We start from the raw sequence: 12,947 nt of genomic DNA on the forward strand, positions 1-12,947 counted from the left end.
GATGGTCATGGAGAGGGAATGGGAAGGGGAATAGAAATTGAAATGGGTGGGGACTGGGAGGGTGGTCATGGGGAGGGAGTGGGAAGGGGAATTGAAATGGGTCGGGACTGGGAGGGTGGTCATGGGGAGGGAGTGGGAAGGGAATTGAAATGGGGTCGGGACTGGGAGGGTGGTCATGGGGAGGGAGCGGGAAGGGGAATTGAAATGGGCAGAGACTGGGAGGATGGTCATGGAGAGGGAGTGGGAAGGGGAATTGAAATGGACGGGGACTGGGAAGATGGTCATGGAGAGGGAGTGGGAAGGGGAATTGAAATGGGTGGGGACTGGGAGGGTGGTCATGGAGAGGGAGCAGGAAGGGGAATTGAAATGGGTGGGGACTGGGGAGGGTGGTCATGGGGAGGGAGTGGGAAGGGGAATTGAAATGGGTGGGCGACTGGGAGGGATGGTCATGGAGAGGGAGCGGAAAGGGGAATTGAAGATGGGCGGGGACTGGGAGGATGGTCATGGAGAGGGAGCGGGAAGGGGAATTGAAATGGGCGGGGACTGGGAGGGTGGGCATGGAGAGGGAGTGGGAAGGGGAATTGAAATGGACGGGGACTGGGAGGGTGGTCATGGAGAGGGAGTGGGAAGGGGAATTGAAATGGGTCGGGGACTGGGAGGATGGTCATGGAGAGGGAGTGGGAAGGGGAATTGAAATGGACGGGGACTGGGAGGGTGGTCATGGAGAGGGAGTGGGAAGGGGAATTGAAATGGGCGGGGACTGGGAGGGTGGGCATGGAGAGGGAGCGGGAAGGGGAATTGAAATGGGCGGGGACTGGGAGGGTGGGCATGGAGAGGGAGCGGGAAGGGGAATTGAAATGGGCGGGGGACTGGGAGGATGGTCATGGAGAGGGAGCGGGAAGGGGAATTGAAATGGGCGGGGACTGGGAGGGTGGGCATGGAGAGGGAGTGGGAAGGGGAATTGAAATGGGCGGGGACTGGGAGGATGGTCATGGAGAGGGAGCGGGAAGGGGAATTGAAATGGACGGGGACTGGGAGGGTGGTCATGGAGAGGGATTGGGAAGGGGAATTGGAATGGGTGGGGACTGGGAGGGGTGGTCATGGAGAGGGAGTGGGAAGGGGAATTGAAATGGGCGGGGACTGGGAGGATGGTCATGGAGAGGGAGCGGGAAGGGGAATTGAAATGGGCGGGGACTGGGAGGGTGGGCATGGAGAGGGAGTGGGAAGGGGAATTGAAATGGGCGGGGACTGGGAGGATGGTCATGGAGAGGGATTGGGAAGGGGAATTGGAATGGGTGGGGACTGGGAGGGTGGTCATGGAGAGGGATTGGGAAGGGGAATTGGAATGGGTGGGGACTGGGAGGGTGGTCATGGAGAGGGAGTGGGAAGGGGAATTGAAATGGGCGGGGACTGGGAGGATGGTCATGGAGAGGGAGCGGGAAGGGGAATTGAAATGGGCGGGGACTGGGAGGGTGGGCATGGAGAGGGAGTGGGAAGGGGAATTGAAATGGGCGGGGACTGGGAGGATGGTCATGGAGAGGGATTGGGAAGGGGAATTGGAATGGGTGGGGACTGGGAGGGTGGTCATGGAGAGGGAGCGGGAAGGGGAATTAAAATGCGGGAACCGGGAGGATGGTCATGGAGAGGGAGTGGGAAGGGGATTGAAATGGGCGGGGACTGGGAGGATGGTCATGGAGAGGGAGCGGGAAGGGGAATTGAAATGGACGGGGACTGGGAGGGTGGGCATGGAGAGGGAGCGGGAAGGGGAATTGAAATGGGCGGGGACTGGGAGGGTGGGCATGGAGAGGGCGCGGGAAGGGGAATTGAAATGGGCGGGGACTGGGAGGATGGTCATGGAGAGGGAGCGGGAAGGGGAATTGAAATGGGCGGGGACTGGGAGGGTGGGCATGGAGAGGGAGTGGGAAGGGGAATTGAAATGGGCGGGGACTGGGAGGATGGTCATGGAGAGGGAGCGGGAAGGGGAATTGAAATGGACGGGGACTGGGAGGGTGGTCATGGAGAGGGATTGGTAAGGGGAATTGGAATGGGTGGGGACTGGGAGGGTGGTCATGGAGAGGGAGTGGGAAGGGGAATTGAAATGGGCGGGGACTGGGAGGATGGTCATGGAGAGGGAGCGGGAAGGGGAATTGAAATGGGCGGGGACTGGGAGGGTGGGCATGGAGAGGGAGTGGGAAGGGGAATTGAAATGGGCGGGGACTGGGAGGATGGTCATGGAGAGGGATTGGGAAGGGGAATTGGAATGGGTGGGGACTGGGAGGATGGTCATGGGGAGGGAGCGGGAAGGGGAATTGAAATGGGTGGGGACTGGGAGGGTGGTCATGGAGAGGGAGTGGGAAGGGGAATTGAAATGGACGGGGACTGGGAGGATGGTCATGGAGAGGGAGCGGGAAGGGGAATTGAAATGGGCGGGGACTGGGAGGGTGGGCATGGAGAGGGAGTGGGAAGGGGAATTGAAATGGACGGGGACTGGGAGGGTGGTCATGGAGAGGGAGTGGGAAGGGGAATTGAAATGGGTCGGGGGACTGGGAGGATGGTCATGGAGAGGGAATGGGAAGGGGAATAGAAATTGAAATGGGTGGGGACTGGGAGGGTGGTCATGGGGAGGGAGTGGGAAGGGGAATTGAAATGGGTCGGGACTGGGAGGGTGGTCATGGGGAGGGAGTGGGAAGGGGAATTGAAATGGGTCGGGACTGGGAGGGTGGTCATGGGGAGGGAGCGGGAAGGGGAATTGAAATGGGCAGAGACTGGGAGGATGGTCATGGAGAGGGAGTGGGAAGGGGAATTGAAATGGACGGGGACTGGGAAGATGGTCATGGAGAGGGAGTGGGAAGGGGAATTGAAATGGGTGGGGACTGGGAGGGTGGTCATGGAGAGGGAGCAGGAAGGGGAATTGAAATGGGTGGGGACTGGGAGGGTGGTCATGGGGAGGGAGTGGGAAGGGGAATTGAAATGGGTGGGGACTGGGAGGATGGTCATGGAGAGGGAGTGGGAAGGGGAATTGAAATGGGCGGGGACTGGGAGGATGGTCATGGAGAGGGAGCGGGAAGGGGAATTGAAATGGGCGGGGACTGGGAGGGTGGGCATGGAGAGGGAGTGGGAAGGGGAATTGAAATGGACGGGGACTGGGAGGGTGGTCATGGAGAGGGAGTGGGAAGGGGAATTGAAATGGGTCGGGGACTGGGGAGGATGGTCATGGAGAGGGAGTGGGAAGGGGAATTGAAATGGACGGGGACTGGGAGGGTGGTCATGGAGAGGGAGTGGGAAGGGGAATTGAAATGGGCGGGGACTGGGAGGGTGGGCATGGAGAGGGAGCGGGAAGGGGAATTGAAATGGGCGGGGACTGGGAGGGTGGGCATGGAGAGGGAGCGGGAAGGGGAATTGAAATGGGCGGGGACTGGGAGGATGGTCATGGAGAGGGAGCGGGAAGGGGAATTGAAATGAGCGGGGACTGGGAGGGGTGGGCATGGAGAGGGAGTGGGAAGGGGAATTGAAATGGGCGGGGACTGGGAGGATGGTCATGGAGAGGGAGCAGGAAGGGGAATTGAAATGGACGGGGACTGGGAGGGTGGTCATGGAGAGGGATTGGGAAGGGGAATTGGAATGGGTGGGGACTGGGAGGGTGGTCATGGAGAGGGAGTGGGAAGGGGAATTGAAATGGGCGGGGACTGGGAGGATGGTCATGGAGAGGGAGCGGGAAGGGGAATTGAAATGGGCGGGGACTGGGAGGGTGGGCATGGAGAGGGAGTGGGAAGGGGAATTGAAATGGGCGGGGACTGGGAGGATGGTCATGGAGAGGGATTGGGAAGGGGAATTGGAATGGGTGGGGACTGGGAGGGTGGTCATGGAGAGGGAGCGGGAAGGGGAATTAAAATGCGGGAACCGGGAGGATGGTCATGGAGAGGGAGTGGGAAGGGGATTGAAATGGGCGGGGAGTGGGAGGATGGTCATGGAGAGGGAGCGGGAAGGGGAATTGAAATGGGCGGGGACTGGGAGGGATGGTCATGGGGAGGGAGCGGGAAGGGGGATTGAAATGGGTGGGGACTGGGAGGATGGTCATGGAGAGGGAGTGGGAAGGGGAATTGAAATGGGTGGGGACTGGGAGGATGGTCATGGAGAGGGAGCGGGAAGGGGAATTGAAATGGGTGGGGGACTGGGAGGATGGTCATGGGGAGGGAGCGGGAAGGGGAATTGAAATGGGTGGGGACTGGGAGGATGGTCATGGGGAGGGAGCAGGAAGGGGAATTGAAATGGGTGGGGACTGGGAGGGTGGTCATGGGGAGGGAGTGGGAGAGGGGAATTGAAATGGGTGGGGACTGGGAGGATGGTCATGGAGAGGGAGCGGGAAGGGGAATTGAAATGGGCGGGGACTGGGAGGATGGTCATGGAGAGGGAGCGGGAAGGGGAATTGAAATGGGCGGGCGACTGGGAGGGTGGGCATGGAGAGGGAGTGGGAAGGGGAATTGAAATGGACGGGGACTGGGAGGGTGGTCATGGAGAGGGAGTGGGAAGGGGAATTGAAATGGGTCGGGGACTGGGAGGATGGTCATGGAGAGGGAGTGGGAAGGGGAATTGAAATGGACGGGGACTGGGAGGGTGGTCATGGAGAGGGAGGTGGGAAGGGGAATTGAAATGGGCGGGGACTGGGAGGGTGGGCATGGAGAGGGAGTGGGAAGGGGAATTGAAATGGGCGGGGACTGGGAGGATGGTCATGGAGAGGGATTGGGAAGGGGAATTGGAATGGGTGGGGACTGGGAGGATGGTCATGGGGAGGGAGCGGGAAGGGGAATTGAAATGGGTGGGGACTGGGAGGGTGGTCATGGAGAGGGAGTGGGAAGGGGAATTGAAATGGACGGGGACTGGGAGGATGGTCATGGAGAGGGAGCGGGAAGGGGAATTGGAATTGAAATGGGCGGGAACTGGGAGGATGGTCATGGAGAGGGAGCGGGAAGGGGAATTGAAATGGGTGGGGACTGGGAGGATGGTCATGGAGAGGGAATGGGAAGGGGAATAGAAATTGAAATGGGTGGGGACTGGGAGGGTGGTCATGGGGAGGGAGTGGGAAGGGGAATTGAAATGGGTCGGGACTGGGAGGGTGGTCGGGGATGGGGAGGGAGTGGGAAGGGGAATTGAAATGGGTCGGGACTGGGAGGGTGGTCATGGGGAGGGAGCGGGAAGGGGAATTGAAATGGGCAGAGACTGGGAGGATGGTCATGGAGAGGGAGTGGGAAGGGGAATTGAAATGGACGGGGACTGGGAAGATGGTCATGGAGAGGGAGTGGGAAGGGGAATTGAAATGGGTGGGGACTGGGAGGGTGGTCATGGAGAGGGAGCAGGAAGGGGAATTGAAATGGGTGGGGACTGGGAGGGTGGTCATGGGGAGGGAGTGGGAAGGGGAATTGAAATGGGTGGGGACTGGGAGGATGGTCATGGAGAGGGAGCGGAAAGGGGAATTGAAATGGGCGGGGACTGGGAGGATGGTCATGGAGAGGGAGCGGGAAGGGGAATTGAAATGGGCGGGGACTGGGAGGGTGGGCATGGAGAGGGAGTGGGAAGGGGAATTGAAATGGACGGGGACTGGGAGGGTGGTCATGGAGAGGGAGTGGGAAGGGGAATTGAAATGGGTCGGGGACTGGGAGGATGGTCATGGAGAGGGAGTGGGAAGGGGAATTGAAATGGACGGGGACTGGGAGGGTGGTCATGGAGAGGGAGTGGGAAGGGGAATTGAAATGGGCGGGGACTGGGAGGGTGGGCATGGAGAGGGAGCGGGAAGGGGAATTGAAATGGGCGGGGACTGGGAGGGTGGGCATGGAGAGGGAGCGGGAAGGGGAATTGAAATGGACGGGGACTGGGAGGGTGGTCATGGAGAGGGAGTGGGAAGGGGAATTGAAATGGGTCGGGGACTGGGAGGATGGTCATGGAGAGGGAGTGGGAAGGGGAATTGAAATGGACGGGGACTGGGAGGGTGGTCATGGAGAGGGAGTGGGAAGGGGAATTGAAATGGGCGGGGACTGGGAGGGTGGGCATGGAGAGGGAGCGGGAAGGGGAATTGAAATGGGCGGGGACTGGGAGGGTGGGCATGGAGAGGGAGCGGGAAGGGGAATTGAAATGGGCGGGGACTGGGAGGATGGTCATGGAGAGGGAGCGGGAAGGGGAATTGAAATGGGCGGGGACTGGGAGGGTGGGCATGGAGAGGGAGTGGGAAGGGGAATTGAAATGGGCGGGGACTGGGAGGATGGTCATGGAGAGGGAGCGGGAAGGGGAATTGAAATGGACGGGGACTGGGAGGGTGGTCATGGAGAGGGATTGGGAAGGGGAATTGGAATGGGTGGGGACTGGAGGGTGGTCATGGAGAGGGAGTGGGAAGGGGAATTGAAATGGGCGGGGACTGGGAGGATGGTCATGGAGAGGGAGCGGGAAGGGGAATTGAAATGGGCGGGGACTGGGAGGGTGGGCATGGAGAGGGAGTGGGAAGGGGAATTGAAATGGGCGGGGACTGGGAGGATGGTCATGGAGAGGGATTGGGAAGGGGAATTGGAATGGGTGGGGACTGGGAGGGTGGTCATGGAGAGGGATTGGGAAGGGGAATTGGAATGGGTGGGGACTGGGAGGGTGGTCATGGAGAGGGAGTGGGAAGGGGAATTGAAATGGGCGGGGACTGGGAGGATGGTCATGGAGAGGGAGCGGGAAGGGGAATTGAAATGGGCGGGGACTGGGAGGGTGGGCATGGAGAGGGAGTGGGAAGGGGAATTGAAATGGGCGGGGACTGGGAGGATGGTCATGGAGAGGGATTGGGAAGGGGAATTGGAATGGGTGGGGACTGGGAGGGTGGTCATGGAGAGGGAGCGGGAAGGGGAATTAAAATGCGGGAACCGGGAGGATGGTCATGGAGAGGGAGTGGGAAGGGGATTGAAATGGGCGGGGACTGGGAGGATGGTCATGGAGAGGGAGCGGGAAGGGGAATTGAAATGGACGGGGACTGGGAGGGTGGGCATGGAGAGGGAGCGGGAAGGGGAATTGAAATGGGCGGGGACTGGGAGGGTGGGCATGGAGAGGGCGCGGGAAGGGGAATTGAAATGGGCGGGGACTGGGAGGATGGTCATGGAGAGGGAGCGGGAAGGGGAATTGAAATGGGCGGGGACTGGGAGGGTGGGCATGGAGAGGGAGTGGGAAGGGGAATTGAAATGGGCGGGGACTGGGAGGATGGTCATGGAGAGGGAGCGGGAAGGGGAATTGAAATGGACGGGGACTGGGAGGGTGGTCATGGAGAGGGATTGGTAAGGGGAATTGGAATGGGTGGGGACTGGGAGGGTGGTCATGGAGAGGGAGTGGGAAGGGGAATTGAAATGGGCGGGGACTGGGAGGATGGTCATGGAGAGGGAGCGGGAAGGGGAATTGAAATGGGCGGGGACTGGGAGGGTGGGCATGGAGAGGGAGTGGGAAGGGGAATTGAAATGGGCGGGGACTGGGAGGATGGTCATGGAGAGGGATTGGGAAGGGGAATTGGAATGGGTGGGGACTGGGAGGATGGTCATGGGGAGGGAGCGGGAAGGGGAATTGAAATGGGTGGGGACTGGGAGGGTGGTCATGGAGAGGGAGTGGGAAGGGGAATTGAAATGGACGGGGACTGGGAGGATGGTCATGGAGAGGGAGCGGGAAGGGGAATTGAAATGGGCGGGAACTGGGAGGATGGTCATGGAGAGGGAGCGGGAAGGGGAATTGAAATGGGTGGGGACTGGGAGGATGGTCATGGAGAGGGAATGGGAAGGGGAATAGAAATTGAAATGGGTGGGGACTGGGAGGGTGGTCATGGGGAGGGAGTGGGAAGGGGAATTGAAATGGGTCGGGACTGGGAGGGTGGTCATGGGGAGGGAGTGGGAAGGGGAATTGAAATGGGTCGGGACTGGGAGGGTGGTCATGGGGAGGGAGCGGGAAGGGGAATTGAAATGGGCAGAGACTGGGAGGATGGTCATGGAGAGGGAGTGGGAAGGGGAATTGAAATGGACGGGGACTGGGAAGATGGTCATGGAGAGGGAGTGGGAAGGGGAATTGAAATGGGTGGGGACTGGGAGGGTGGTCATGGAGAGGGAGCAGGAAGGGGAATTGAAATGGGTGGGGACTGGGAGGGTGGTCATGGGGAGGGAGTGGGAAGGGGAATTGAAATGGGTGGGGACTGGGAGGATGGTCATGGAGAGGGAGTGGGAAGGGGAATTGAAATGGGCGGGGACTGGGAGGATGGTCATGGAGAGGGAGCGGGAAGGGGAATTGAAATGGGCGGGGACTGGGAGGGTGGGCATGGAGAGGGAGTGGGAAGGGGAATTGAAATGGACGGGGACTGGGAGGGTGGTCATGGAGAGGGAGTGGGAAGGGGAATTGAAATGGGTCGGGGACTGGGAGGATGGTCATGGAGAGGGAGTGGGAAGGGAATTGAAATGGACGGGGACTGGGAGGGTGGTCATGGAGAGGGAGTGGGAAGGGGAATTGAAATGGGCGGGGACTGGGAGGGTGGGCATGGAGAGGTAGCGGTAAGGGGAATTGAAATGGGCGGGGACTGGGAGGGTGGGCATGGAGAGGGAGCGGGAAGGGGAATTGAAATGGGCGGGGACTGGGAGGATGGTCATGGAGAGGGAGCGGGAAGGGGAATTGAAATGAGCGGGGACTGGGAGGGTGGGCATGGAGAGGGAGTGGGAAGGGGAATTGAAATGGGCGGGGACTGGGAGGATGGTCATGGAGAGGGAGCAGGAAGGGGAATTGAAATGGACGGGGACTGGGAGGGTGGTCATGGAGAGGGATTGGGAAGGGGAATTGGAATGGGTGGGGACTGGGAGGGTGGTCATGGAGAGGGAGTGGGAAGGGGAATTGAAATGGGCGGGGACTGGGAGGATGGTCATGGAGAGGGAGCGGGAAGGGGAATTGAAATGGGCGGGGACTGGGAGGGTGGGCATGGAGAGGGAGTGGGAAGGGGAATTGAAATGGGCGGGGACTGGGAGGATGGTCATGGAGAGGGATTGGGAAGGGGAATTGGAATGGGTGGGGACTGGGAGGGTGGTCATGGAGAGGGAGCGGGAAGGGGAATTAAAATGCGGGAACCGGGAGGATGGTCATGGAGAGGGAGTGGGAAGGGGATTGAAATGGGCGGGGAGTGGGAGGATGGTCATGGAGAGGGAGCGGGAAGGGGAATTGAAATGGGCGGGGACTGGGAGGATGGTCATGGGGAGGGAGCGGGAAGGGGGATTGAAATGGGTGGGGACTGGGAGGATGGTCATGGAGAGGGAGTGGGAAGGGGAATTGAAATGGGTGGGGACTGGGAGGATGGTCATGGAGAGGGAGCGGGAAGGGGAATTGAAATGGGTGGGGACTGGGAGGATGGTCATGGGGAGGGAGCGGGAAGGGGAATTGAAATGGGTGGGGACTGGGAGGATGGTCATGGGGAGGGAGCAGGAAGGGGAATTGAAATGGGTGGGGACTGGGAGGGTGGTCATGGGGAGGGAGTGGGAAGGGGAATTGAAATGGGTGGGGACTGGGAGGATGGTCATGGAGAGGGACGGGAAGGGGAATTGAAATGGGCGGGGACTGGGAGGATGGTCATGGAGAGGGAGCGGGAAGGGGAATTGAAATGGGCGGGGACTGGGAGGGTGGGCATGGAGAGGGAGTGGAAGGGGAATTGAAATGGACGGGGACTGGGAGGGTGGTCATGGAGAGGGAGTGGGAAGGGGAATTGAAATGGGTCGGGGACTGGGAGGATGGTCATGGAGAGGGAGTGGGAAGGGGAATTGAAATGGACGGGGACTGGGAGGGTGGTCATGGAGAGGGAGTGGGAAGGGGAATTGAAATGGGCGGGGACTGGGAGGGTGGGCATGGAGAGGGAGTGGGAAGGGGAATTGAAATGGGCGGGGACTGGGAGGATGGTCATGGAGAGGGATTGGGAAGGGGAATTGGAATGGGTGGGGACTGGGAGGATGGTCATGGGGAGGGAGCGGGAAGGGGAATTGAAATGGGTGGGGACTGGGAGGGTGGTCATGGAGAGGGAGTGGGAAGGGGAATTGAAATGGACGGGGACTGGGAGGATGGTCATGGAGAGGGAGCGGGAAGGGGAATTGAAATGGGCGGGAACTGGGAGGATGGTCATGGAGAGGGAGCGGGAAGGGGAATTGAAATGGGTGGGGACTGGGAGGATGGTCATGGAGAGGGAATGGGAAGGGGAATAGAAATTGAAATGGGTGGGGACTGGGAGGGTGGTCATGGGGAGGGAGTGGGAAGGGGAATTGAAATGGGTCGGGACTGGGAGGGTGGTCATGGGGAGGGAGTGGGAAGGGGAATTGAAATGGGTCGGGACTGGGAGGGTGGTCATGGGGAGGGAGCGGGAAGGGGAATTGAAATGGGCAGAGACTGGGAGGATGGTCATGGAGAGGGAGTGGGAAGGGGAATTGAAATGGACGGGGACTGGGAAGATGGTCATGGAGAGGGAGTGGGAAGGGGAATTGAAATGGGTGGGGACTGGGAGGATGGTCATGGAGAGGGAGTGGGAAGGGGAATTGAAATGGACGGGGACTGGGAGGATGGTCATGGAGAGGGAGCGGGAAGGGGAATTGAAATGGGCGGGAACTGGGAGGATGGTCATGGGGAGGGAGTGGGAAGGGGAATTGGAATGGGTGGGGACTGGGAGGGTGGTCATGGAGAGGGAATGGGAAGGGGAATTGAAATGGGTGGGGACTGGGAGGGTGGTCATGGAGAGGGAATGGGAAGGGGAATTGAAATGGGCGGCGACTGGGAGGATGGTCATGGGGAGGGAGTGGGAAGGGGAATTGAAATGGGTGGGGACTGGGAGGATGGTCATGGAGAGGGAGTGGGAAGGGGAATTGAAATGGGTGGGGACTGGGAGGATGGTCATGGAGAGGGAGCGGGAAGGGGAATTGGAATGGGTGGGGACTGGGAGGATGGTCATGGGGAGGGAGCGGGAAGGGGAATTGAAATGGGTGGGGACTGGGAGGGTGGTCATGGAGAGGGAGTGGGAAGGGGAATTGAAATGGACGGGGACTGGGAGGATGGTCATGGAGAGGGAGCGGGAAGGGGAATTGAAATGGGCGGGAACTGGGAGGACGGTCATGGAGAGGGAGCGGGAAGGGGAATTGAAATGGGTGGGGACTGGGAGGATGGTCATGGAGAGGGAATGGGAAGGGGAATAGAAATTGAAATGGGTGGGGACTGGGAGGGTGGTCATGGGGAGGGAGTGGGAAGGGGAATTGAAATGGGTCGGGACTGGGAGGGTGGTCATGGGGAGGGAGTGGGAAGGGGAATTGAAATGGGTCGGGACTGGGAGGGTGGTCATGGGGAGGGAGCGGGAAGGGGAATTGAAATGGGCAGAGACTGGGAGGATGGTCATGGAGAGGGAGTGGGAAGGGGAATTGAAATGGACGGGGACTGGGAAGATGGTCATGGAGAGGGAGTGGGAAGGGGAATTGAAATGGGTGGGGACTGGGAGGGTGGTCATGGAGAGGGAGCAGGAAGGGGAATTGAAATGGGTGGGGACTGGGAGGGTGGTCATGGGGAGGGAGTGGGAAGGGGAATTGAAATGGGTGGGGACTGGGAGGATGGTCATGGAGAGGGAGTGGGAAGGGGAATTGAAATGGGCGGGGACTGGGAGGATGGTCATGGAGAGGGAGCGGGAAGGGGAATTGAAATGGGCGGGGACTGGGAGGGTGGGCATGGAGAGGGAGTGGGAAGGGGAATTGAAATGGACGGGGACTGGGAGGGTGGTCATGGAGAGGGAGTGGGAAGGGGAATTGAAATGGGTCGGGGACTGGGAGGATGGTCATGGAGAGGGAGTGGGAAGGGGAATTGAAATGGACGGGGACTGGGAGGGTGGTCATGGAGAGGGAGTGGGAAGGGGAATTGAAATGGGCGGGGACTGGGAGGGTGGGCATGGAGAGGGAGCGGGAAGGGGAATTGAAATGGGCGGGGACTGGGAGGGTGGGCATGGAGAGGGAGCGGGAAGGGGAATTGAAATGGGCGGGGACTGGGAGGATGGTCATGGAGAGGGAGCGGGAAGGGGAATTGAAATGGGCGGGGACTGGGAGGGTGGGCATGGAGAGGGAGTGGGAAGGGGAATTGAAATGGGCGGGGACTGGGAGGATGGTCATGGAGAGGGAGCGGGAAGGGGAATTGAAATGGACGGGGACTGGGAGGGTGGTCATGGAGAGGGATTGGGAAGGGGAATTGGAATGGGTGGGGACTGGGAGGGTGGTCATGGAGAGGGAGTGGGAAGGGGAATTGAAATGGGCGGGGACTGGGAGGATGGTCATGGAGAGGGAGCGGGAAGGGGAATTGAAATGGGCGGGGACTGGGAGGGTGGGCATGGAGAGGGAGTGGGAAGGGGAATTGAAATGGGCGGGGACTGGGAGGATGGTCATGGAGAGGGATTGGGAAGGGGAATTGGAATGGGTGGGGACTGGGAGGGTGGTCATGGAGAGGGAGCGGGAAGGGGAATTAAAATGCGGGAACCGGGAGGATGGTCATGGAGAGGGAGTGGGAAGGGGATTGAAATGGGCGGGGACTGGGAGGATGGTCATGGAGAGGGAGCGGGAAGGGGAATTGAAATGGACGGGGACTGGGAGGGTGGGCATGGAGAGGGAGCGGGAAGGGGAATTGAAATGGGCGGGGACTGGGAGGGTGGGCATGGAGAGGGCGCGGGAAGGGGAATTGAAATGGGCGGGGACTGGGAGGATGGTCATGGAGAGGGAGCGGGAAGGGGAATTGAAATGGGCGGGGACTGGGAGGGTGGGCATGGAGAGGGAGTGGGAAGGGGAATTGAAATGGGCGGGGACTGGGAGGATGGTCATGGAGAGGGAGCGGGAAGGGGAATTGAAATGGACGGGGACTGGGAGGGTGGTCATGGAGAGGGATTGGTAAGGGGAATTGGAATGGGTGGG

Source organism: Chiloscyllium punctatum, unplaced genomic scaffold (assembly GCF_047496795.1).
Source record: "Chiloscyllium punctatum isolate Juve2018m unplaced genomic scaffold, sChiPun1.3 scaffold_891, whole genome shotgun sequence".
In the NCBI taxonomy this organism is placed as follows: domain Eukaryota; kingdom Metazoa; phylum Chordata; class Chondrichthyes; order Orectolobiformes; family Hemiscylliidae; genus Chiloscyllium; species Chiloscyllium punctatum.